The sequence below is a fragment of the Oncorhynchus nerka genome, linkage group LG27, assembly GCF_034236695.1.
Source record: "Oncorhynchus nerka isolate Pitt River linkage group LG27, Oner_Uvic_2.0, whole genome shotgun sequence".
NCBI lineage: Eukaryota > Metazoa > Chordata > Actinopteri > Salmoniformes > Salmonidae > Oncorhynchus > Oncorhynchus nerka.
The window spans coordinates 38,047,519-38,074,888 of NC_088422.1; positions in this window are offsets into that span (position 1 = coordinate 38,047,519).

A 27,370-nucleotide genomic window follows, 5' to 3' on the forward strand; every position below is an offset into this window, starting at 1 on the left:
CTTAGTGCTGCTTTTGATACCATTGATCACCAAATTATTTTGGAGAGATTGGAAACCCTAACCGGTGTACACAGAAAAGTTATTGCCTGGTTTAGATCTTATCTGTCGGAAAAGATATCAGTTTGTCTCTGTGGATGGTTTGTTCTCTGACAAATCAATTGTAAGTTTTGCCATTCCTCAAGGTTCTGTTTTAGGACCACTATTGTTTGCACTAAATATTCTACCTCTTGGTGATATCATTGTCATTGTGAAATAATGACACCATTGTGACACAATGTCAACTTTCACTGCAATGCGGAAGACACACACACAAAATTGCCTTCCCTGGAAGCCTGGAAGCCTGTGTTTCAGACAGAAGGATGTGGATGGCGGCAAATGTTTTACTTTAATCTCAGACAAAACAGAGATGCTAGTTCTAGGTCCCAAGTAACATAGAGATCTGCTGTTGTATCTGACAATTAATCTTGATGGTTGTACAGTCGTCTCAAATAAAACTGAAGGACTCTGATCTCTCTTTTGAAAATCATATCAGGAATATTTCAAGAACAGCTTTGTTCCATCTACGTAACATTGCAAAAATCAGAAACGTTTTGTCCAAAAATGATGCAGAAAAGCTAATCCATGCTTTTGTCACTTCTAGATTAGACTACCGCAATGCTCTACTCTCCGGCTACCCGGATGAAGCACTAAATAAACTTCCGTTAGTACTAAACACGGCTGCTAGAATTTTGACTAGAACCAAAAGATTTGATCATAATACTCCAGTGCTAACCTCTCTACACTGGATTCCTGGTAAGGCTAGGGCTGATTTCAAGGTTTTACTGCTTACGTAGAAAGCATTACATGGGCTTGCTCCTACCAATCTCTCCGATTTGGTCCTGTCTTACATACCTACATTTACGCTTCGCTCACAAGACACAGGCCTCCTTATTGTCCCTAGAAAGCACTGAAGCAGAGTAGAAAGTGTTATGGTCAGTGAGTTTAGAGAGAAGAGGGATAAATGGTATCTCTGAGAGACTGGACACTCCTGAAGGCCTTGGATTGATCACAGCACCACTAGCTTCCATTACATCGCTGACATCATCTGTTGTTATGATTTATAACCTGGCGTTGTTGGCATACTGAAACAGCATTCCTCTAGTCTGCTTTACTCTCACACTGTCTGCTACACTGAAAGAGGGGGGCGGGGGGTTAAGGTGTGTGAGCCAGATAATGTGCGTGAGAGATTGAGTGAGAGGAAAAGAGAGATGAAATGGGAGAAATAGAGAGAAAGCGATGGACAGATAAAGACCTATTTTGTGGCATTGTCACCCAAACAAATGGCTCCCAAAACAGGACTAAATGTCTGCAACACCATCTGCATGAGTCATCTATGAGTCAACAACAAGCTAATCTCAGAACCTAGAACAAAATCTCACTTGTGCTCACAGGTGTAGCCATACAGTGCTTATTTGAAATGGGTGTGTTTGTCCCAGACTGGAACAAAAGCCTGCATATCCAGTAGCTCTCTGGAACCAGAGTTCTCTCACTCTCCATCCATCCGTCTCTCTTTCTTTCTTCTCCTACAGCAGGTCTACTAAGGTTACTTAACATAGCACCACGGCTGAGGTAATAAACAACACATGCCCCATTCTCCCATCTCTCGCCGTCATCTTTCCATCTGATTTACTCCCTCTTCCACTGCTGGCCCCAGCTCATTATCTCCCAATAGCTTCCTCTCTAAATATCTGCTGTGTCAGCTTCCATCTCATTTTCTCTCCTCTCTCTCCTCTCCTCCCTTCAGTGTTTTCTCTTCAATCTGAAAAACGCTTCCATTTGACTCCTTCTGGCTGCCTAACCTCACTCTATTCAATTAAATTTATTGGTATGGAAACGTATGTTTATATTGCCAAAGCAAGTTAAATAAACAATAAAAAATGAACAGTAAACTTTACACTCCAAAAGTTCCAAAATAATAAAAACATTTCACTCTATCCCTCCTCTTCTCCCTCCCCCTCTCACTCTCCTATCCCTCCTCTCCCTCCCTCACTCTCCCATCCCTCCTCTCCCTCCCTCAATGGTTTGCTTTCCTCTGAAGCGAGTAGAAGGCTTATTCTCAAAGCTCTATGATTAAATTAAATCCCTCACAAGACTGCAGTATGGCAAAAGCCTGAAGTACTCTCACTAGGGTTGGGTGATGTCAACCTTTGTCCTATCGTGATTAAGTTTACATAAAACATTGTGATACATCCGATGGTATGTATCGCTAGCGTGGGCTCGCATGCTACAGGAGGGACGATAGGAATCATGACAAAATATATTTTGAAGACAAATCTTTTTTATTAGCCTATTTCTCTCTGTTGGAGCTGTGGTATGAAAGAGGTGTGTATCTGTGTGTGTCACGAGTCCGAATGAGGGTGGCTTCCCTTCCCGGTCGGGTGGCGCTCGGCGGTCGTCGTCACCGGCCTATTAGCTGCCACTGATTGTCTTTCCTCCCCCTCCTTGTATGTTTATTGATAGCACCTGTTGGTTATGATTAGTTGGGCTTCTTTAGACAGCCGGCCCGCCTGTTTGATGTGCGGGATTTATTATTGTAACCTTCGGCTCAGTAGTAGAGGAACGTGTGTGTTCCTGATCGTGCATTTTTCAGTTGTACAATTTTCATTCCCCGTGTTTTTGGGCCGTCATTATTGTGAGCACCCTGTGGTGCGTTGGTGCAATTAAAGAGCACAGCATTGCACTCTGTCTCCTGCGTTTGACTCCACACCCACGACACCCGGAGCATTACAGTGTGTGCCGACACGCGGTGTGTGAGTTGTAAGCCACGAAGGGCCCGGCTGCAGAGCACGCAACTCTGCTGTCCCCAGACCTGAATAATTATTCAATGATTTGCATTTTTGCCTAATCTTCCACTCTTATTAGTTCTTGGCTTTTACTATACGTAGTAGGTAGGTTCCATACATTGCTAATAGTAGCCTATGGAAATAGGCCAATTCTACACATTGTTCCTTTCATAAGCTTTGGTCAACTGAAAGCTTGGTTTTGAATTTATTCGATTTTTCCATCTTAAAATTGTTTGCAAAATTTCATTTCTTTGTCTATAATATTTGTCATTCAAAATAAAGCTGTGATAAAGAATTGCCTATAGACTCTGACTTTCAAAATTGTTCTCATTTGAAAGCTGCAACTTTTGGACATATCATTAAACACTTTATTAGAATAGCCTCATAACTTCAACTTGTCTTAATGCAATTTAGTATTAGTATTATTTGCCTTTTGGTCATCTCGGTTAGCCAGAAGTTAAATTCTCACTAAAGTTGTCACTTCCCAATTAACTTCTGGGGGAAATGCCATTAACAATAGTGATTTCCGGTAGTGTGAAGGTCAGAAGCGTGAAGGTCAGAAGCGAAGTCTCCTCCCTCGCAAACGGAAACTCTCGGCCAAATCACCTCCTTCTTGTAACGGTTTTCTTGAGTTGAAGGAGAGGCGGACCAAAATGCAGCGTGGTTACTTGTATACATCTTTAATAAAGATGAAAACACGAACAGTATACAAAAACAATAAACGTGAAAAAACCTAAACAGCCTATCTGGTGCAAACAAACACAGAGACAGGAACAATCACCCACCAAACCCAACACCAAACAGGCTACCTAAATATGGTTCCCAATCAGAGACAATGACTAACACCTGCCTCTGATTGAGAACCATATCAGGCCAAACATAGAAATAGACAAACTAGACATGTAACATAGAATGCCCACTCAGATCACACCCTGACCAAACAAAACATAGAAACATACAAAGCAAACTATGGTCAGGGTGTGACAGTACACCCCCCCCCCCCCCCCAAGGTACGGACTCCGGCCGCAAAACCTGAACCTATTGGAGAGGGTCTGGGTGGGCATCTGTCCGTGGTGGCGGCTCTGGTGCTGGACGTGGCCCCCACTTCACCATAGTCTTAGTCCACCACCTTGTCCGCTTCCGTGGCCTCCTAACCATGGCGACCCTACTAAATGATCCCACTGGACAGAGGAGCAGCTCGGGACAGAGGGGCAGCTCGGGACAGAGGGGCAGCTCGGGACAAAGGGGCAGCTAGGGACAGAGGGGCGGAAGCTCTGGCAGCTCGGGACAGAGGGGCGGAAGCTCTGGCAGCTTGGGACAGAGGGGCTCTGATGCCTCTGGGCTGAGGGGCTCTGGCGCCTCTGGGCTGAGGGGCTCTGGCAACGCTGGAGAGGAAGGCTCTGGCAGCGCTGGACTGAGTAGCTCTGGCGCCACTGGAATGAGGGGCTCTAGCGCCTCTGGATGAGGGGCGGGAGCTCTGGCAGCGCCGAACAGGCGGGAGACTCCGGCTGTGCTGGAGAGGAGGAAGGCTCCGGCAGCGGGGAGACTCCGGCTGTGCTGGAGAGGAGGAAGGCTCCGGCAGCGCTGGACAGGCGGGGCGCACTGTAGGCCTGATGCGTGGTGCTGGCACTGGTGGTACTGGGCCGAGGACACGCACAGGAAGCCTGGTGCGGTGAGCTGCCACCGGAGGGCTGGTGTGTGGAGGTGGCACAGGATGGACCGGACCGTGAAGGCGTACCGGAGATCTTGAGAGCAGGGCTGGCACCAACCACCCTGGCTGGATCTTCACCCTAGCCCGGCAGATGTGGGAAGCTGGGATGTAGCGCACCGGGCTAAGCACGCATACTGGGGACACCATGCGAACCATCGCATAACACGGTGCCTGACCAGTACCACGCCCGCCACGGTTAGCACTGCTAGGAGCACTGTAGTGCTGAGATGGCACAGGACGTGCAAGGCTAGGGAGATGCACAGGAGGCCTGGTGCGTGAGGCTGGCACAGTCTTCACCAGACAACTAGCACGCACCTCAGGATGAGTATGGAGAGCTGACCCAGGTGCCATTAAATCCCTGACACACAGTCGGGCGAATGTTGTGCCTCATGCACCAAACCAGCAACTCCCTCATATCTCTCTCCTCCAATTTCCCCATTAACTCCTTCACAGTCTCTGCTTCACTCACCTCCAACACCAGCTCTGGTTCTGATCTCCTCCTTGGCTCCTCACGATAAACAGGGGGAGTTGGCTCAGGTCTGACTCCTGACTCTGCCACACTCTCCCTGTGCCCTCCCCCAATGCATTTTAGATTTTTGGGGCTGACTCTCGGGCTTCCGACCGCGCCGCCGTGCTTGTCTCTCCAACTCCATTCTCCTATACCCTTCTTCGCACTGCTCCAGTGAATCCCAGGCGAGCTCCGGCACTCTCCATGGGTTGACTGCCCACCTGTCTATTTCCTCCCAAGTCGTATAATTCAGACTTTTTTGCTCCTGCTGCCGCTGCCTGTCACCACGCCGCTTGGTCCTGTTGTGGTGGGTGATTCTGCAATGGTTTTCTTGAGTTGAAGGAGAGGCGGACCAAAATGCAGCGTGGTTACTTGTATACATCTTTAATAAAGATGAAAACACGAACAGTATACAAAAACAATAAACGTGAAAAAACCTAAACAGCCTATCTGGTGCAAACAAACACAGAGACAGGAACAATCACCCACCAAACCCAACACCAAACAGGCTACCTAAATATGGTTCGCAATCAGAGACAATGACTAACAGCCGCCTCTGATTGAGAACCATATCAGGCCAGACATAGAAATAGACAAAATAGACATGTAACACAGAATGCCCACTCAGATCACACCCTGACCAAACAAAACATAGAAACATACAAAGCAAACTATGGTCAGGGTGTATGGCAAAAGTTTAATTCATCAAATGAAGTATAGAGAAAAGTTCTTCAAACCGTGTTCAGCAAGCGGTATCATTCATCCGACTTCACTATCAACTGGCCAGCTGTATCAGTCAGCTTTAGATACGAGGGAAAACAAATACAGTGCATTCGGAAAGTAGTCAGACCGGTTCCCGTTTTCCACATTATGTTACATTACATCCATATTCTAAAATGGATTCAATAAAAAAAAAAATACATTGATCTACACACAATACCACATAATGACAACGCGAAAACAGGTTTTTAGAAATGTGTGCAAATTTAGGTGTGCCATGCTTGTAGCATCATACCCAAGAAGACTCAAGGCTGTATTCGATGCTAAAGGTGCTTGAACAAAGTAATGATTAAAGGGTCTGAATACTTATTTAAATGTAATATTACAGATTTGATTTTTAATACATTTGCAAAAGATTCTAAAAACATGTTTTTCTTCGTCATTAGGGAGTATTTGTAACGGTTGTCTTCGTCTGACGAGGAGGAGTAGTAGGAAGGATCGGAGGACCAATGCGCAGCGTGGTAAGTGTTCATAGCTTAATGAAGTACTAGAACACTGAACAAAACAATAAATAACTAAAGAACAGTCCCGTAAGGTGAATGACAAAAACACTAAACAGAAAATAATCACCCACAACTCAAAAGTGAAATCAGGCACCAGACAGGCGGGAGACTCCGGCAGCTCCGGAGTGAAGGGCGATTCCGGCAGCGCAGGAGTGACGGGCGATTCCGGCAGCTCCTGGCTGACGGACGGCTCTGACGGCTCCTGGCTGACGGACGGCTCTGGTAGCTCCTGGCTGACGGACGGCTCTGGCAGCTCCTGACTGACGGACGGCTCTGGCAGCTCCTGACTGACGGGCGGCTCTGGCAGCTCCTGACTGACGGGCGGCTCTGGCAGCTCAGGACAGACGGGCGACTCTGGCAGCTCAGGACAGACGGGCGGCTCTGGCAGCTCAGGACAGACGGGCGGCTCTGGCAGCTCAGGACAGACGGGCGGCTCTGGCAGCTCAGGACAGACGGGCGGCTGTGGCAGCTCAGGACAGACGGGCGGCTCTGGCAGCTCAGGACAGACGGGCGACTCTGGCAGCTCAGGACAGACGGGCGGCTCTGGCAGCTCAGGACAGACGGGCGGCTCTGGCAGCTCAGGACAGACGGGCGGCTCTGGCAGCTCAGGACAGACGGGCAACTCTGGCAGCTCAGGACAGACGGGCGGCTCTGGCAGCGCAGGACAGACGGGCGGCTCTGGCAGCTCAGGACAGACGGGCGACTCTGGCAGCTCAGGACAGACGGGAGCACCTGTAGGGAGGAGACGGAGAGACAGCCTGGTGCGGGGGGCTGCCACCGGAGGGCTGGTGCGTGGAGGTGGCACCGGATAGACCGGACCGTGAATGCGCACTGGAGGTCTCGAGCACCGAGCCTGCCGAACCCTACCTGGCTGAATGCTCCCCGTAGCCAGGCCAGTGCGGCGAGGTGGAATAGCCCGCACTGGGCTGTGCTGGTGAACTGGGGACTCCATGCGTAGGGCTGGTGCCATGTATTCCGGCCCGAGGAGTTCCACTGGAGACCAGATACGCTGAGCCGGCTTCATGGCACCTGGCTCGATGCCCACTCCAGCCCGGCCGATATGAGGCGCTGCTATGTACTGCACCGGGCTATGCCTGCGCACCGTGCGCCTCACGGCATAACACGGTGCCTGCCCGGTCCCCCTCTCTCCACGGTAAGCACGGGGAGTTGGCTCAGGTCTCCTACCTGACTCCTACCTGCTTACTTGGACGACGTGGTGATCTACAGCCACTCCTGGGAGGACCACATAAAGCATCTTAGCAGAGTCCTGGGGAAGATCCATGATGCAGCCCTCACGCTTAACCTCCTGAAGTCTGAGTGTGCGAAACAGGAAACAAAGTACCTGGGTTACCAGCTGGGTAAGGGTGAAGTTCGGCCTCCGGTGGACAAAGTGGAGGCCATCGGGAACAGCCCTCAACCCAGAACCAAGACACAGGTGAAGTCCTTCCTAGGTCTGGCAGGGTGGTACCGGAGATTCATTCCGCAGTTTTGGACCATCGTTGTCCCTCTGACCAACCTCACTTAAAAGGTGGCCAGCAACCCTATGAAGTGGACTGAGGAGTGTGAGGAAGCCTTCAGGGTACTGAAAAAACGACTGTGCTCATTCCCTGTTCTCCAGACCACTGATTTTCAGAAGAGGTTTCTCGTGCAGGTGGACGCTTCGGCTATGGGAATTGGCCCTGTACTGGCCCAAGGAAAGCCAGGAGAAGAGCTTCCCGTGCTGTACCTGAGTCGGAAGCTGTTGCCCAGGGAAACCAGGTATTCTACAATCGAGAAGGAGTGCCTGGCTATAAAGTGGGCCCTAGATAGTCTCCGTTACTACCTTCTTGGGAGGGAATTTGACCTGCACACGGACCACAGAGCCCTGACCTGGATCCAGACCATGAAGGACTGAAATTCTCGTGTGACCAGGTGGTATCTGGAGCTCCAGCCCTTCAGGTTCTGTGTCCGTCACAAGGCAGGAAAAGAGAACGTCACGGCGGAATACCTATCAAAGCTCCCGAACCTGGTCGCTTCAGGAGAGGAGGAAGGTAATGTGATGTAGAAGTCCGTCACTGGCCGCGGGCAGCATTTGGTTCTTTAACGCACGCACACATTCATCACTCCTCCCTACTCCATTAACAGATAAGGTAACAATGTGGGTCGACACACAAGTTAACTTCTCTGTCTTAGTGCATACATTTCACACTTGTCAGTGTTCATTTTTAATATAGGCAATATGTATTTTACTTATCGGTGTTATGGATGAGTGCATTGTTTGTTTATTCTGTTCCTCTCTCTCTCTCTGTAGCTTCCGGGTATGCTGGATATGGCCCCGAGCAAAGGGAATTGGGCTGACTTTGTAGTGCCTGTCCCAAATGGCTCATTAATGTAAATGTGCACATTGAAAGACACTGTCAGTAGTGATGTCATTTTGTAACTGTTATGTTGTGATAATGTTTCATAAACATGTTGCAATGTATATACTTTAGTATGTTTAGTTAATGGAAAATGTAGGTTTGTATAGGTAATTGCTTAATTAATTAGGGTTATTTGTTCTGAGGGGAGGGGCTAGCCCTACAAAGGGAGCCTCTCTTTCAGTTCATGGAGAGGCCATTTTGGATTGAGCTGTGAATGAGGCAGCATTGTCCCATAAGGTATACGTTTGATGGCAGTACTGTTCTGACGAGGAGGAGTAGTAGGAAGGATCGGAGAACCAATGTGCAGCGTGGTAAGGGTTCATAGCTTTTAATTAAGTACTAGAACACTGAACAAAACAATAAATAACAAACAAACAGTCCCGTAATGTGAATGACAAAAACACTAAACAGGAAATAATCACCCACACCTCAAAAGTGAAAACAGGCTACCGGAGTATGGTTCTCAATCAGGGACAACGATTGACAGCTGCCTCTGATTGAGAACCATACCAGGCCAAACACAGAAATCCCAAAACATAGAAAAAGGAACATAGACAGCCCACCCAACTCACGCCCTGACCATACTAAAACAAAGACATGACAAAAGAACTAAGGTCAGAACGTGACAGTATTGTGTGTAGATTGATGGGAGGACCATCCTCCTCAGGGAATTACATTTAACTTTAAGTTGTGTGTTCCGGAGTTCCAAATTGAGCAGCTGCTGAAAAATGAGCTCCTGTATATATTGAGATTTAAATGTTTTTTTAGAGTGAAGTACATCGAAAAAATCAAGAGAAAACTGCAAGACTCAATAGAAGACAAAACAAGGAACAAACCAAAAAGACAGGCTTTTGAAGAAGTAACTATTTTTCATAAAATTGTACAGTTATCTTAGCTAGCTGAATTGCTAGCTGAATTGTTTACTTGTTGCTAAGCAGTTGCTAGGGACTCTCCTGGAAGAGCTAGCTAGCTTACAAAGAATAACAACAAAAAATATCTAGTTAACAGAAGAAAGGAAGACAAAATAAGGACAGAAGAAAAAGGAAAAGAAAATGGACAACAAAGTGAAACCTCTAAAGAAACAAGAGACCATAATACAAGAAACAGCACTATAGAGAGATAGAACAACAACAACGCAGCCACTGCCAGCTAGCCTACTTCAGCAGTACTGTATCATTTGAATTATTTTAGTCAATAAGATTCCTGCTACGTAAGCTTAACTTTCTGAACATTCGAGACGTGTAGGCCATTTGTCATTCCAATCTCCTTTGCATTAGCGTAGCCTCTTCTGTAGCCTGTCAACTATGTGTCTGTCTATCCCTGTTCTCTCCTCTCTGCACAGACCATACAAACGCTCCACACCGCGTGGCCGCGGCCACTCTAATCTGGTGGTCCCAGCGCGCACGACCCACGTGGAGTTCCAGGTCTCCGGTAGCCTCTGGAACTGCCGATCTGCGGCCAACAAGGCAGAGTTCATCTCAGCCTATGCCTCCCTCCAGTCCTCGACTTCTTGGCACTGACGGAAACATGGATCACCACAGATAACACTGCTACTCCTACTGCTCTCTCTTCGTCCGCCCACGTGTTCTCGCACACCCCGAGAGCTTCTGGTCAGCGTGGTGGTGGCACCGGGATCCTCATCTCTCCCAAGTGGTCATTCTCTCTTTCTCCCCTTACCCATCTGTCTATCGCCTCCTTTGAATTCCATGCTGTCACAGTTACCAGCCCTTTCAAGCTTAACATCCTTATCATTTATCGCCCTCCAGGTTCCTCGGAGAGTTCATCAATGAGCTTGATGCCTTGATAAGCTCCTTTCCTGAGGATGGCTCACCTCTCACAGTTCTGGGCGACTTTAACCTCCCCACGTCTACCTTTGACTCATTCCTCTCTGCCTCCTTCTTTCCACTCCTCTCCTCTTTGACCTCACCCTCTCACCTTCCCCTCTACTCACAAGGCAGGCAATACGCTCGACCTCATCTTTACTAGATGCTGTTCTTCCACTAACCTCACTGCAACTCCCCTCCAAGTCTCCGACCACTACCTTGTATCCTTTTCCCTCTTGCTCTCATCCAACACTTCCCACACTGCCCCTACTCGGATGGTATCGCGCCGTCCCAATCTTCGCTCTCTCTCCCCCGCTACTCTCTCCTCTTCCATCCTATCATCTCTTCCCTCTGCTCAAACCTTCTCCAACCTTTCTCCTGATTCTGCCTTCTCAACCCTCTTCTCCTCCCTTTCTGTATACCTTGATTCTCTATGTCCCCTATCCTCCAGGCCGGCTCGGTCCTCCCCTCCCGCTCCGTGGCTCGACGACTCATTGCGAGCTCACAGAACAGGGCTCCGGGCAGCCGAGCGGAAATGGAGGAAAACTCGCCTCCCTGCGGACCTGGCATCCTTTCACTCCCTCCTCTCTACATTTTCCTCTTCTGTCTCTGCTGCTAAAGCCACTTTCTACCACTCTAAAGTCCAAGCATCTGCCTCTAACCCTAGGAAGCTCTTTGCCACCTTCTCCTCCCTCCTGAATCCTCCTCCCCCTCCCCCTCCTCCCTCTCTGCAGATGACTTCGTCAACCATTTTGAAAAGAAGGTCGACGACATCCAATCCTCGTTTGCTAAGTCAAACGACACCGCTGGTTCTGCTCACACTGCCCTACCCTGTGCTCTGACCTCTTTCTCCCCTCTCTCTCCAGATGAAATCTCGCGTCTTGTGACGGCCGGCCGCCCAACAACCTGCCCGCTTGACCCTATTCCCTCCTCTCTTCTCCAGACCATTTCCGGAGACCTTCTCCCTTACCTCACCTCGCTCATCAACTCATCCCTGACCGCTGGCTACGTCCCTTCTGTCTTCAAGAGAGCGAGAGTTGCACCCCTTCTGAAAAAACCTACACTCGATCCCTCCGATGTCAACAACTACAGACCAGTATCCCTTCTTTATTTTCTCTCCAAAACTCTTGAACGTGCCGTCCTTGGCCAGCTCTCCCGCTATCTCTCTCAGAATGACCTTCTTGATCCAAATCAGTCAGGTTTCAAGACTAGTCATTCAACTGAGACTGCTCTTCTCTGTATCACGGAGGCCCTCCGCACTGCTAAAGCTAACTCTCTCTCCTCTGCTCTCATCCTTTTAGACCTATCGGCTGCCTTCGATACTGTGAACCATCAGATCCTCCTCTCCACCCTCTCCGAGTTGGGCATCTCCCGGCGCGGCCCACGCTTGATTGCGTCCTACCTGACAGGTCGCTCCTACCAGGTGGCGTGGCGAGAATCTGTCTCCTCACCACGCGCTCTCACCACTGGCGTCCCCCAGGGCTCTGTTCTAGGCCCTCTCCTATTCTCGCTATACACCAAGTCACTTGGCTCTGTCATAACCTCACATGGTCTCTCCTATCATTGCTATGCAGACGACACACAATTAATCTTCTCCTTTCCCCCTTCTGATGACCAGGTGGCGAATCGCATCTCTGCATGTCTGGCAGACATATCAGTGTGGATGACGGATCACCACCTCAAGCTGAACCTCGGCAAGACGGAGCTGCTCTTCCTCCCGGGGAAGGACTGCCCGTTCCATGATCTCGCCATCACGGTTGACAACTCCATTGTGTCCTCCTCCCAGAGCGCTAAGAACCTTGGCGTGATCCTGGACAACACCCTGTCGTTCTCAACTAACATCAAGGCGGTGGCCCGTTCTTGTAGGTTCATGCTCTACAACATCCGCAGAGTACGACCCTGCCTCACACAGGAAGCAGCGCAGGTCCTAATCCAGGCACTTGTCATCTCCCGTCTGGATTACTGCAACTCGCTGTTGGCTGGGCTCCCTGCCTGTGCCATTAAACCCCTACAACTCATCCAGAACGCCGCAGCCCGTCTGGTGTTCAACCTTCCCAAGTTCTCTCACGTCACCCCGCTCCTCCGCTCTCTCCACTGGCTTCCAGTTGAAGCTCGCATCCGCTACAAGACCATGGTGCTTGCCTACGGAGCTGTGAGGGGAACGGCACCTCAGTACCTCCAGGCTCTGATCAGGCCCTACACCCAAACAAGGGCACTGCGTTCATCCACCTCTGGCCTGCTCGCCTCCCTACCACTGAGGAAGTACAGTTCCCGCGCAGCCCAGTCAAAACTGTTCGCTGCTCTGGCCCCCCAATGGTGGAACAAACTCCCTCACGACGCCAGGACAGCGGAGTCAATCACCACCTTCCGGAGACACCTGAAACCCCACCTCTTTCAGGAATACCTAGGATAGGATAAAGTAATCCTTCTCACCCCCCTTAAAAGATTTAGATGCACTATTGTAAAGTGGCTGTTCCACTGGATGTCTTAAGGTGAACGCACCAATTTGTAAGTCGCTCTGGATAAGAGCGTCTGCTAAATGACTTAAATGTAAATGTAAATGTAAATTTAAAAAAAATAGCGAAACATGTGATCCTTTCAAGATAAAACTATACTAAATATATTCACGTCACCAAATAATTGATTAAAACACACTGTTTTGTAATGAAGGTCTACAGTAGCCTCAACAGCACTCTGTAGGGTAGCACCATGGTGTAGCCGGAGGACAGCTAATTTCCGTCCCCTTCTGGGTACATTGACTTCAATTATGAACCTAGGAGGCTCTTGGTTCTCACTCCCTTCCATAGACTTACACAGTAATTATGACAACTTCCGGAGAATGTCCTCCAACCAGAGCTCTTGCAGCATGAACTGACATGTTGTCCACCCAATCAAAGGATCAGCGAATTAATCTAGTACTGAAAGCATAAACTACAGCTTATGTGAGTAGTTAACTCAAAGAGAGAGAATAGTTTAACTGTTCTGAACAAATTAATTTGTTCAAAAATGAAGGAGAAGCAAGAGAGAGGGAGATATGTCCTTGTATTTTTTTCCACTGTCATTTCCCTTAAGTAGCGAAAGCAGCTAGCTAGTTTAGCTTACAGAGAGAGATGCTATTTTAGCTAGCTGGCTATGGCTATCCAACACTAGAACTCTTCCAAGTCAAGGTTTGCGTTTGGTTGTATTAATTTATTGCCATCGGGGCCTAGCGGTGAAACTGCTAAACTGCTTGCTGCTGACTGTACAACGTACTGCATGATTGTAGCGGGTTTATTAATAACGTGTCAGTTCTAGTAGCTATGTTGGCTATGATGCTGTGTGTAGTGGTTAGCGGTTATGAAATTAAGGTTTGGCTTGGAAAGGTTTTTTCGCCTGGACACAGAAAGCTGATTTGTTGTACACTGAAGTCCACAAGCAAAGGGAAAATTTGAGAGGAGAGCGCAAAGATGTGAGAAGGAATACAACAATCATGCTGTTTGTATGTGGCTGCTATGAAAGTGAACTGAGTTTGCTTGTGATCAGGGGTGTATTCATTGCGCCAATTCTGTTGAAAAACGTTTATTAAATGGATAAACATAACTGCATTTTTCCAATAAAACCTATTTTTTGTAACTGTGGGACTAATGATTACACCCTAGATCAGCTAGATGCAGGGAAGAGTGTGCAGGGCAGTATTGAATGTAATATCTGCTACCTTGATTACTCAAAATTCTCTCAACCTGTGCACCTACGATGTAAACTATTATTCATAGACCAGTTGCAGCAACCTCATGATGGGTATATGGAAAAATTTGAGTATCATGTAGTAGCCTAAACCTATCGATTTTACATAGAGTTGGGTAAATGGAATATGAATGACAGTAATCCAATATGATGTAATAGAAATAAGGCCATGCTCATAAAAAAATGAAGCACTTTTTGCTAGCTATCCCTTTGATTGATGAACTTGAGAAAATGCCATTAACTAGTTTGCTAAATTGAAACTGCTGGGGAAAGCTAGTGAACGTTAATTCCGACTATCAGTCTGAGTTGAATTCACTTTACCTAGCTATGTGGACTGTAGTTGGATTCTAGAAAATAACTAGCTATATAATTGCTAGCTATATTTTAAAGACTATTACTGAGTATTGAACACTTTGTCAAACTGCTCTGTCTCCTGTCTGTTCATTGATGCATTAGAGACTGAAAAAGTTGCCAATATAGCTAAATGCCCCTCCCGATTTTACTCCAAATAGTCTGTTGTTTTGATATACACTGAAAAAAATATAAATGCAACAATTTCTGAGATTTTACTGAATTACAGTTCATGTAAGGAAATCAGTCCACTGAAATAAATTCATAAGGCCCTAATTGATGGATTTCACATGACTGGGAATACAAATATGCATCTGCTGGTCACAGATACTTTAAAAAGGCTAGGGGCGTGGATCAGAATACCAGTCAGCGTGACCACCATTTGCCTCATGCAGCGTGACACATCTTCGCTTAGAGTTGATCAGGCTGTTGATTGTGGCATGTGGAATGCTGTCCCACTCCTCTTCAATGGCTGTGTGAAGTTTCTGGATATTGGCGGGAACTGGAACACGCTGTCGTACACATCAATCCAGAGCATCCCAAACGTACCCATGCCTTGTGGGTGACATGCCTTGTGGGTATGCAGGACATTGAAGATCTGGGACATTTTCAGCTTCCAGGAATGGTGTGCAGATCCTTGTGACATGGGTCTGTGCATTATTATGCTGAAACATGAGATGATGGCGGTGGATGAATGGCATGACAATGGGCCTCAGGATTTTGTCACGGTATCTCTGTGCATTCAAATTGCCATCAATAAAACGCAATTGTGTTCGTTGTCTGTAGCTTATGCCTGCCCATACCATAACCCCTCCGCCACCTGTTCACAAGGCTGACATCAGCAAACCGCTCACACTGTCTGCAATCTGCCAGGTACAGTTGAAACCGGATTTGTCTGTAAAGAGCACACTTCTCCAGTGTGCCAGGGGCCATCGAAGGTGAGCGGTTACGACATCGTACTGCAGTCAGGTCAAGACCCTTGTGAGGATGATGAGCATGTAGATGAGACTTTTTCTGACAGTTTGTGCAGAAATTCTTTGGTTGCGCAAACCCACAATTTCATCAGCTATCCGGGTGGCTGGCCTCAGATGAGGTGAAGGTGAAGAAGCTGGATGTAAATTTACTGGGCTGGTGTGTTTTAATTAAAATGTTGTTATTATATATATTAAAACATACAATCTGGGCTGGTGGATATTGCTTCAGTCAGCACCTCCAAAACATGAGACATCTGTGGCATTGTGTTGTGTGATAAAACTGCACCTTTTATTGTCCCCAGCACAGGGTGCACCTGTGTAATGATCATGCTGTTTAATCAGCTTCTATATATGCCACACCTGTCAAGTGGATGGATTATCTTGGCAAAGGAGAAATGCTCACTAACAGGGATGTAAACAAATGTATGCACAACATTTTAGAGAAATAAGCTTTTTGTGTGTATGTAAAAATTTATGGGATATTTTATTTCAGCTCATGAAACATGGGACCAACACTTTACATGTTGCATTTATATTTTTGTTCCACACAATTTGGCTAATTAGGCTTGTGCACATTTACCTGAGTGTTTCATTAGTTAGCTAAGTTACTGACAGAGTAGGCTAATTCTTATTCATATTGTTGCATTTCAGGTGGAGAGGGAGCTGGATCACAGAAAGCAGCTGACAGAGCAGTGCCTGTATTTACAAAGCATCTCAGAGTAGCAGTCGTACTGATTTAGGATCAGCTTAGGGGATCTGGTCCTAGATCACTATTCCTACTCTGAAGACGCTATGTGAATATGGGATAAAGCTGTTGGCCCTGGGATAAAGCTGTCGCCCAATACCTTGCACAGCAGTCATTTCACCACAGGACCCTAGAGGTATTAGTCAATGCTAATGAACTGAATATAAGTGAATTGTCATATCAATGACACTAACAAATAGGTTGAATTGTTCAGCAACATGTGCAGTAAATGCTAATATGGCGTTGGTGATGAAAGGTACATAATGCATTCATTGTCATCTCCCTATCAGGCCACTGCATGCCGTGACATGGGGCTGGATGGTGCCACAAGCTGCCTGACTGAATACTGGGGCCTTCAGTGCTTCCGCAAGCAATGGCCTTACCTGGGAGCACAGTCTCTCTCTCACTGCCATTTTATTAACATGTATTGGGTTCCCGAGTGGCGCAGCAGTCTAAGGCACTGCATCTCAGTCCAAGAGGTGTCACTACAGCCCTTGTTCAAATCCAGGCTGTATCACATCTGGCTGTGGGAGTTCCATAGGGTGGTGCACAATTGACCCAGGGTCGTCTGGGTTTGGCCGGGGTAGGCCGTCATTGTAAATAAGAATTTGATCTTCACTGACTTGCCTAGTTAAATAAATGTCACATATTGTATGTACTCACTCAAATTCATATGAAGTGCTATGGGCAAAAGAACTGACGTATAATCCATGCGGTCTTGTTACCACAGAAGTAAAAAGTAAATTTAAAAAACGTATAGACCAACATGCTTGTTTGGTAATCTAACATTAGAAAAATGAAAATTTCTTCAAAATCTGGCCTTTAAAAGTTAGTTAGTTGCATCTTTCCTCAGGGAACTGTCTATGGATAGCTGATAACAGGGTTGCAGGTTTTTTATGTACTGCTCTAGAGTTCTATATCCGCAGAAGACTTACCTGGGGATAGGGGGACACATGTTAGCTTTTTATAAAAGTCTGTGAGACTTTTACAGGGAGTAGAGGGCATGAGTTTGAGTGATAACATTAAATCCAATCCAATCAGTGGCCCTGGACAATATGCTATGTGATCGCAAAGGCAGACTGAAATAGTGAAGGAGATTTGCAGAGTGCATCAAGTATACTATTATGAGTTGAGCTTACTTCTCTGTGCTCTGGAGATCACCGGTAGTTGGTTAGAAGGCTCTGGAGGTCCTTGGATCATGTTGTCTCTGTAGCACCTGGAGAGAGAGACGGATAGAGGTAGTGAGTGTGCTTGAAATAGAGCCCTCACCCCTGACCTCCCACTGGCCCAAAGCCTCGTGCCTAACCCTCTAATCACAGTCTTGGACAGAGAGTTACTCCATGATTATACAGGTGTATGGTGCATAGGGCTTTCCACTCATATGAGTGGAGTTTTTGTGCTCTTGTAATAGTATCGAAAACAGTAATCTCATGACTTACTGATACGGAGTGCTCCAAGTTCCTGCTCGTAGCAAGCCTCAACCTGCATGCAGATAAATGTCCTGCCTTGTAGAATAGTGACATATATCTCCACCAGGCTACAAGACATCAGATGACAAACCTACAGAGATAGTTTGCCTATTTCATGATTCATGTCTGAATGACAGCAATAGAGCTGATAAAACATTATTACATGCCATCTATCATGACGTTGCCTTCTTTGGGTACAGCAAGACCCATCCCCCTCTCGCTGCCTCTCTCTGCCTCCTACAACTAGGCTGCTGTGGTCAGAGAGGTCATAAAATCCTGGAAGAGATTGTCTCCTCATGGCCACAGTATAGAGACAGAGTGACGTTTCATAAAAAACAAAGGAATTTCTTCCACCTCACAGAACTTGAAGTCCGAACAACATTTATGTTCCGGAGAAGGTATAAAAGATCGGTAAAGAATCCAGCTACGAACTGGTCCGTTTGTTACATTTTGGTGAGGCTCATGGGAGACGGTGCAGCCACATTACCATAATGCTGTTTATATAATAGCCTCAGATATGAGGTTTACATCTAATTGTTGTATAAGATGAATGAGTGAGGATGATACTGTTTGTAAAATTGTGTAATGTGATTTTGGACTGTTTAATGAAGGAAACTCCAATTCCCTTTTCAGTTTAACTAAATCAGAGGACCGCCCATGAGCCCAGTTAGGGTCGGGAATCCTGGGACAGGCCCTTTTCTGCAACTCCTGAATAAAACCCCCATTTTGAGAAATTCTCACTAGACCATTTTTTCTCCATTACGAGAGGACAAAGGTTACAGACCATGTTTTCTCTCAATCACGAGAGGACAAAGGTTGAGACGATTGCTGAATCTTTTAACCATGCCACGTGATTAAACTCTTAGACTATCGATACCGACAGAATAAGAACATGTCTTTGATATTAAATACTAATCTACAGCTAGGAATTCAGTATCATTGAACGCGAAGAACGACAACCGCCGAGACATCCATTCTACAACAACATGAATAAATGTCACTTTGAACTACCCACCACAGCGAGAGAGAGAGAGAGAGAGAGAGAGAGGACGGAAACTCTCCAACAGAAATGAACTTTTCAACAGCGATCAAGACGACACACTGAGCGTAAATATATATATTGATTGCAATTGTTCCCGAATGAGTGAGCGTTCATGTGCAAAGGATTAGCATTTCAATTGTTATAATTATTAACTGTGTCGTGACTTCTCAGTCGACCCCCACTTCCCTTTTGTACAACAAGCCGCCATTCCGGTTCATTCCCCTATCATTTCTTGTAACCATTTTTACTTTGTTTGTTTATGCATTTCTGTGAATTACTTAGTTAGTAAATAAATGATTTAAGACGATTGATGTATGGATGACACATAGTGAAGACTGGGTTCGTGCAGATAACCAACAATTTACATTTGGAATGAGACTAACGTGAGGTAAAGTAAATTATTCATTAATTTGAAGACTAATTGATCAGATATGAAATATCTGAAAAGTTATGTTAGGAAATTATAAGTTTGTAATCTGAATATTTTCCTTGGTGCCCCGACTTCCTAGTTAATTACAGTTACATGATTAATCAGTTTAATCTCGTAATACTAATTACAGAGAATCTTTCATAAAAACTAAAAGTCTTAATTTAATGATAGTAAAGACAAGACACATCCAAGTAAATTATATTATGGCAGCACGTCTCATCACACTAAGAATTACAACCTCAACTTATTCCATCATGACAACATCATGCTCATCATTTTACTGTAGTTAGCTAGCTGTTAACTTAGATTCCTGTGTTTGTTGAGACCTAGGCTGTGTTCCAAAATGCGCACTTACGTTCTGCATTCTCACATTCTTTCAAGTTGTGATCTTCCAAGAACACCTGAGAGAGCATACCATCTAGTATGGGAAAACGCAGAACACTTAAAATCCACTAAATTTGAAATTTACTTCGACGTGACCTCTAACCTAAGCAGGAAACTGCATCACGATGCAGCCAGCGTCAAACAAAGCTAGCTTTTAATTTTAATTTTATATATTTTTTACATTTATTTTATACTTCACAGTTCGTTTTGTTGTTTTGTATTAGTTTTGTTCATAGTTTTTTCTTCCATTTAAAGAAAATGTACGCTTACCACACTGCACCTTGGTCTCCTCACTATGACGAACATGACATGCAGTATAGTGTACAGTCAGCAAGCAGTTCAGTACTTACACCGACGGGCCCCTGCTAGCTGCATTCGCTAGCATAGTGAAAGTGAAAAACGAAATACAATGAAATATCTCTCTCTCTCCATTTTTAAATAAATACATTTGTTAAAAACTGTTAAACTATTGTCTTTCTCTTTCTTTCAGTCAACTACTCACCACATTGCTAGCTAGCTGTAGCATATGTTTTCAGTACTAGATTCATTCTCTGATCCTTTGATTGGGTGGACAACATGTCAGTTCATTCTGCAAGAGCTCAGATAGGTTGAAGGATGTCTTCCTGAAGTTGTCATAATTACTGTCTAAATCTATGGAAGGGGGTGAGAACCATGAGCCTCCTAGGTTTTGTACCCAGCGGAGGATAGAAACTGGCTGTCCTCCGGCTACACCATGGTGCTACCCTACTGAGTGCTGTTGAGGCTACTGTAAACCTTCATTGCAAAACAGTGTGTTTTAATAAATTATTTGGTGACATATGAATATACTTAGCGTAGTTGTAGCTAAAACTGTTTCGCTATTTTTGTTTAATTCTGAAATTCACTGAGGATGATGGTCCTCCCCATCCTCCTCTGAGTAGCCTTCATTGATGTGCAGGATACACACAGTCCAACAAAATGCTTACTTGAAGGTTCCTTCGCAACAATGCAACAAAAGTAAGAAATTCTAAAAGATAAGAATATGAAAATTAAGAAAATGGCTCTTCAGATTTTACACGGTTTTACGATTATTTAATTTTTCATCCCTAAACAGCTGATAACCAGGACAAAATTGCCTGCTAGCTAGCCATCGCGTCCGACGAGCTAACTTAGCTTATTTTGCAGGGTGATAAACAGCAGTGGCTCGACATTTCAATAAAAAAGTCACATGAAAGTTATTTGTTGAACTTTTTTTTCAATTTGTGAATAAATAAACGTCATAGTTACATTTTACAAAGTTATTCCTCTGGAACATTTTCTCCAAGTGGGGACTTCAGTCTGCCATTAATTCAGAAGTTCTGATAATTTTCACTGTGTTATGGACTAACCTCCCAGGTGAAGGGAACGAAAAAGAATGCTCACATGTGTACTTTGTTTTCCAGACCTCTCAAGTACACTTATAGAACTTCGGGTAAACTTAGTACATACTTGCCTTTTCACGTTGTTATGTTTGGAATTGCACTTGAAAAATGACGGTTGACTTCCTTACACAGCCCTAATCTTGCAGGTAACCTGCTTAAAAGATGGTGATTTCGGAAATATGAGCCTAGGTAGCTAGTATTCTAGCTAAGTGACAACCCTATTAAATATCCGTTGGTACATGTGAGTACCTGTGCTGTGTATTTTGGGCTTTCGTGACCTTGTGGATTGCGCAGATAATTACGAGTCTCGTCCCGTGTGATAATCATTGTGCGCGTGTATTATTTATTCAAGTTACTCCTCACTATTTTTGCTTGGGTTTCAACCCTGTGTTTTTGTATATTTGTTTTGTCTTCGTCCCCGTGCCTTTACACGGCACGCCGTAGTTTGGGGTATAATAAAAAACCGTTATTACGCATTCCTGCACTTGTCTCCCGAATCATTTATACCAGCGTGTCAGAATAAACCATTAAGACAGCGGGAATGGCCCGTCAGACGACACTGCGACTGGTCCGTCCGGGCCGCCGCAACTTCGGCAGCTGCAACTGGCCCGTCCGAAGATGACGCAACTTCGGCAGCTGCATCGGGTCCTGATCAACCCGCACTGCGTTCCTGTGATTGTTCCCGAGGCCGGTGTCATTGCGCTGCTGGTGCAGTGCGTCGGGGTGGGTGTACTGTCACGTAACCCTCTGGAACGTTCATTGCGCACACCTGGCCCCTATTCCCACTGATTGTATTTGTATATATGTGGCCTTTGTTCATCATGTTGGGGTCGATTATTGTTACTATGTCCGTTGGTGCGTGTGAGTAGCTGTGCTGTGTGTTTTTGGGTACTCCTCGCTCTTTTTGTTTGTGTTTCAACCCCGTGTTTTTGTATAGTGTTTGTTTTGTCTTCGTCCCTGTGCCTTTACACTGCACGCCATAATTTGGGGTGTAATAAAAAATCCTATTACGCATTCCTGCGCTTCTCTCCCGAATAATTTATACCAGGGTGAACGATGCTGAATGGGTGTAGACAAAGAAGAGCTCTCCAGTAGGTGTACCAAAAGATTCAAGGGCCATTTTCTCAAAAGTGGGGTTACAAGTTTATCAACTTTCAAAACATAATTACTTTCCCATTGTTCCTCATCTTTAGTGTATGATATACAATTTTCTATCTCTGAGTCTACTTTTATCCAATGTAAAAAACATAATTTCAAATTTTGCTACATAAGACTGAATTGATATTTATATTTAATTATATGGAACTAGCACCCTGACTCACTTAACATTAATCCTGGTCTCAATAGCATTCATCCCTCTTTCCACCTCCTGTCCTCTCTACTTCGTCAATGTGTTTTATCCCTCTCTTTTCATTAACATCAAAGCCATGTCATCAATTGCAAAACAGAGAAGAAAACAGAGGGAGGAAAAGAGAGAGAGAGAACAAAGTGAAAAAAGACAACAAAGTCTCACCTCGCCTTTAATATTTGACCGAGCCCAGTGGGCCAGATTGCTGATAATAACACCTGAACTCCACAAAAATCTGTTTTCTAAGATGAGAGGTAATCATAGATGAATGAAGGTTTCTCATTGTAAGAGAGAAAACATGCAGTATCAACTACAGAGGTCATAGGCAGATAACTGCATAGTATGACCTGAGCAAAAACAAAATTAACAAATGGTGTCATGTCCTCATGCTCTCTCTTAATACTGCTGAGTAAAAGATGTGTTCAGGCAAAAACACTTGTTTTTGAATAGTTGTTCCTGCCAAAATCAGCACCTGGATCTTAATGCACTGCTTTTCACCCGCTTTCTTGTTTGCAATGAGTTCAGGCCCAGCTTGGGAAGCAAACCACTGCTGTAGGGCCAAGTTGATGGCTAAACCAAATGTGGCAGCGTTTTCCCAACTCGATCCTGGGGACCCCAATGAGTGCACGTTTTGGTTTTTGCCTTAGCACTACATAGCTGGAACTGACAGCATTTTAGCAACATGAAATCATATTAAAATCTGTTCATATCCACCCCCAGGAAGAATGACACATTTTTTAAATTTTCCGACAAGTGAGCACTTAGATATGGTTTTCATAAATTTGAATTTGGGGGATTTACGTATACTACGACATTTTAAATCATATAGTGGCAGACCACGTGTAACAACAACTGCACAGGATCGGTACATCTGAACATCACACCTGCGGGACAGGTACAGGATGGCAACAACAACTGCCCGAGTTACACCAGGAACGCACAATCCCTCCTTCAGTGCTCAGACTGTCCGCAATAGGCTGAGAGAGGCTGGACTGAGGGCGTGTAGGCCTGTTGAAAGGCAGGTCCTCACCATACATCACTGGCAACAAAGTTGCTAGACCAGACAGGACTGGCAAAAAGTGTTCCTAACTGACGAGTCACGGTTTTGTCTCGCCAGGGGTGAAGGTCGGATTTGCATTTATCGTGGAAGGAATGAGCATTACACCGAGGCCTGTACTCTGGAGTAGGATCGATTTGGAGGTGGAGGGTCCGTCATGGTCTGGGGCGGTGTGTCACAGCATCATCAGACTGAGCTTGTTGTCATTGCAGGCAATCTCAACGCTGTGCGTTACAGGGAAGACATCCTCCTCTCTCATGTGGTACCCTTCTTTCAGGCTCTTCCTGACATGACCCCCCACCCTCTGCGGAAATTTTTCAGTTTATGTCTCAGTTGTTGAATCTTGTTATATTCATACAAATATTTACACATGTTAAGTTTTCTGAAAATAAACGCAGTTGACAGTGAGAGGACGTTTCTTTTCTTGCTGAGTTTATTACTTTTTTGCCTTTGTTTAACGACACTGGTCATATTCAGCGGGTGTTGCCCGTTCATAAATTCATCAGTTAGTCTGTCCGTTCAACTGTCAACAGATGTCAGCCTGTAGGTGCCCGGTCCACTACACAAAGAGTTGCTAGAGCGCGATGAGCCAAGTAAAGCCCCACTTAACCCCGGACAATACTGGGACAAATTTGCACCGCCCTATGGGACTCCCGATCATGGCCGGTTGTGATACAGATCAGGATCGAACCCGGGTCTGTAGTGACACCTCCCGCACAGCAATGCAGTGCCTTCGACCACTGTGCCACTCAGGAGGCCCGGGATTTGATATTTTTTTACTGATATATATTATGATTGTCTGTTTGTTTCATATCTGCAAAGTAGTTCAAACGCTGTCAGTTCTACTGGAAATAATAAACTGAACTCAAGCTTTGATTATTTGAATTAGCTATGTAGTGCTAAGGAAAAAAAATGAGAAGTGCACCCCTTGGGTTCCCCAGGAATGAGTTTGGGAAACGCTGAGATAGGGAGATGCAGAAGTGCACTGCTGGTCAAGTCTTTGGCAAATGCTTGATGAGTTATTATGGGAAAAATCAAATATATAAGGGAACAGGAATAACTGCTTGAAGACATAGGCCACAGACATATACATCATACAGTATATCTGGAAGGGCATGGGAGAGACATGAGTCTATAGCTACTGAGCCTCATGACATCTGGAATGATGTAACTGTTTTTCCATACACTGGAAAGGCCATAGAGTCGTCTATATCACTACAGGCATGCAATTTCATGTGGCGGTATGCTATTTTAGTGCTGGGTAACCATTCCTTTCTCTTAGGTGACATGACTGAGATACAGAGACAGGATTTTAAAAAGTAATAGTCGCCGTCAAAACTAATCAAGACAAAAAACAGCCTTCAAGCCTGGACATGACACTCTGACTACACTTAGACCAATAGCACGTAGCACACACATTGATATGTATTTCTGGAGCCCTGGGAAGCGGTGGCTGATTTGTGTCATGGGAATAGAGCGGCAGAAATGTACACAAACACACAGAGAGCATATCCAGTAGAAAGACAGAGAGACAGACAGAAAGGAAGGGAGGGAGAGAGGCACAGACAGTAGCACTGACACACACATACACACACACACACAGAGAATAAGGCATGCATCCACACACACACACTTACACGTAATAAGATCGTAACATAAACATCACAGACATTTATGTGAGGACAGGAGATTGCTCTGTAAGATGGGTCACATTCTATTCCACAGCGCACAGAAGATGTTTGACACCACAGACAGAGGCTGTCAACAGGAAACAAGAGAAGCCAGCCCCATTCATTCCCCACCATAGAATTTGAATATATAAATCATTCTATCAGAATTAGAAATCATTCTATTTTTACGTTCCCCACCACCACTTTTGAAGCTATCATGAGCAGTGAGTTGTTCAAACTTTTCATTTTAATTAACGATCACTTCACATTTTCTCAAGTTGCAACAAAAGCTAGATGCAAACTCAACATTTGTATAAAATAACTGAGACACTGGCCATAAAATGAGAAAGAAAGAAAAAAGTTTAATTATATTTATATTTTTATAACTCTGCTTTCCTCAAATGAGAAAGTGTTAAAGTGGTGAAAGTGGTTTTGCATAAACCTAGAGCAAACCCAAGGGATCTGGTTTAAATTATGTGAAAAATAATGGGAAATTTACGCTATGTCAGATAAATAATTAACAGTTGTACAACACACAGCTCCTCACTCTTGCTCCCTGTCTCTTGTGATGAGACAGACAATTTAGACATGATATGGGTAAACATCCCAGAGAGCTCACTCCAACTCTCAAACAGCCAACGTTATGATTGGAGTGATATTGAAGGAGTTTCAAAGCATGAGAGCGAGAGCAAGAGTGAAAGAGTATGAAAAGAAAGAGAGAGAGTGAGAGAGAGAGAGTACACAGCAGCAAAATGTGACCTGTTGCCATAAGAAAAGGGTAACCAGTGGAGCACTTAACACTGTAAATACAATCTATGTTTATCTGTTTATTTATTTTCCCTTTCATACTTCAACTATTTGCACATTGCTACAACACTATACATAGCCAACAATAAAACATCTATTATTTTGAAACTTTTGTGAGTGTAAAGTTTACTGTTAATTTCTGATGGTTTCTCACTTTTGTTTATGGTTTATTTCACTGGCTTTGCCAAGGCAAACATATGTTTCCTATGCCAATATACCCCCTTAGAATTGAATTTAGTAAATGAGGGAGCAACAACGAATGAGAACGAAAGAGAGTGACATGGGGAAAGGAAGAGAGAGAGAACAAAACGTATCTGGGCCACAACTTCAACCATAGAGACAGGCAAAGCGAACCTGGAGAGCCTGAGAGGGAGATGAAGAGGAGAAAGAGAGATTGGCAATAGAGAGAGAGGTGGAGAACAGAGAGATTGGAGAGAGAGAGGGGAGGAGAGACTGAAAACAGAGAAAGAGAGAGAAAAAGAGAGATTACACAAACATCTGTCGGTGTTCATTTGCTGGAGGGATGGAGCCGCCCATGCACCACTCCAGAGCCACTGTTAATTACAGGCCTGGTAAAACGAATAAACACTCCACTAGCCTCTTCACATAATTCAGATGTAGCAGTACGATGAGCACTATAACGTGAAGTGTGAGTGTGTGTGTGTGTGTGTGCGTGTGTGCGTGTACGTGCATGCAAGATTGGCTTCTAAATAGTGATGTCACAGTACCAGAAGTTTGACTTCGATACCGATTTTTATTTTTATTTAAACTTTATTTCACCAGGTAGGCAAGTTGAGAACAAGTTCTCATTTACAATTGCGAACTGGCCAAGATAAAGCAAAGCAGTTCGACACATACAAAAACACAGAGTTACACATGGAGTAAAACAAACACAATCAATAATACAGTAGAAAAATAAGTCTATATACAGCTGAGATAAGGGGGGACTTTACCTAGCAGGGTCTTGTAGATGACCTGGAGCCAGTGGGTTTGGCGATGAGTATGAAGCGAGGGCCAGCCAACGAGAGCGTACAGGTCGCAGTGGTGAGTAGTATATGGGGCTTTGGTGACAACTGATGGCACTGTGATAGACTGCATCCAATTTATTGAGTAGGGTATTGGAAGCTATTTTGTAAATGACATCGCCGAAGTCGAGGATTGGTAGGATGGTCAGTTTTACAAGGGTATGTTTGGCAGCATGAGTGAAGGATGCTTTGTTGCGAAATAGGAAGCCAATTCTTGATGTAACTTTGGATTGGAGATGCTTAATGTGAGTCTGGAAGGAGAGTTTACAGTCTAACCAGACACCTAGGTATTTGTAGTTGTCCACATATTCTAAGTCAGAGCCATCCAGAGTAGTGATGTTGGACAGGCGGTCAGGTGCAGGCAGCGATCGGTTGAAGAGCATGCATTTAGTTTTACTT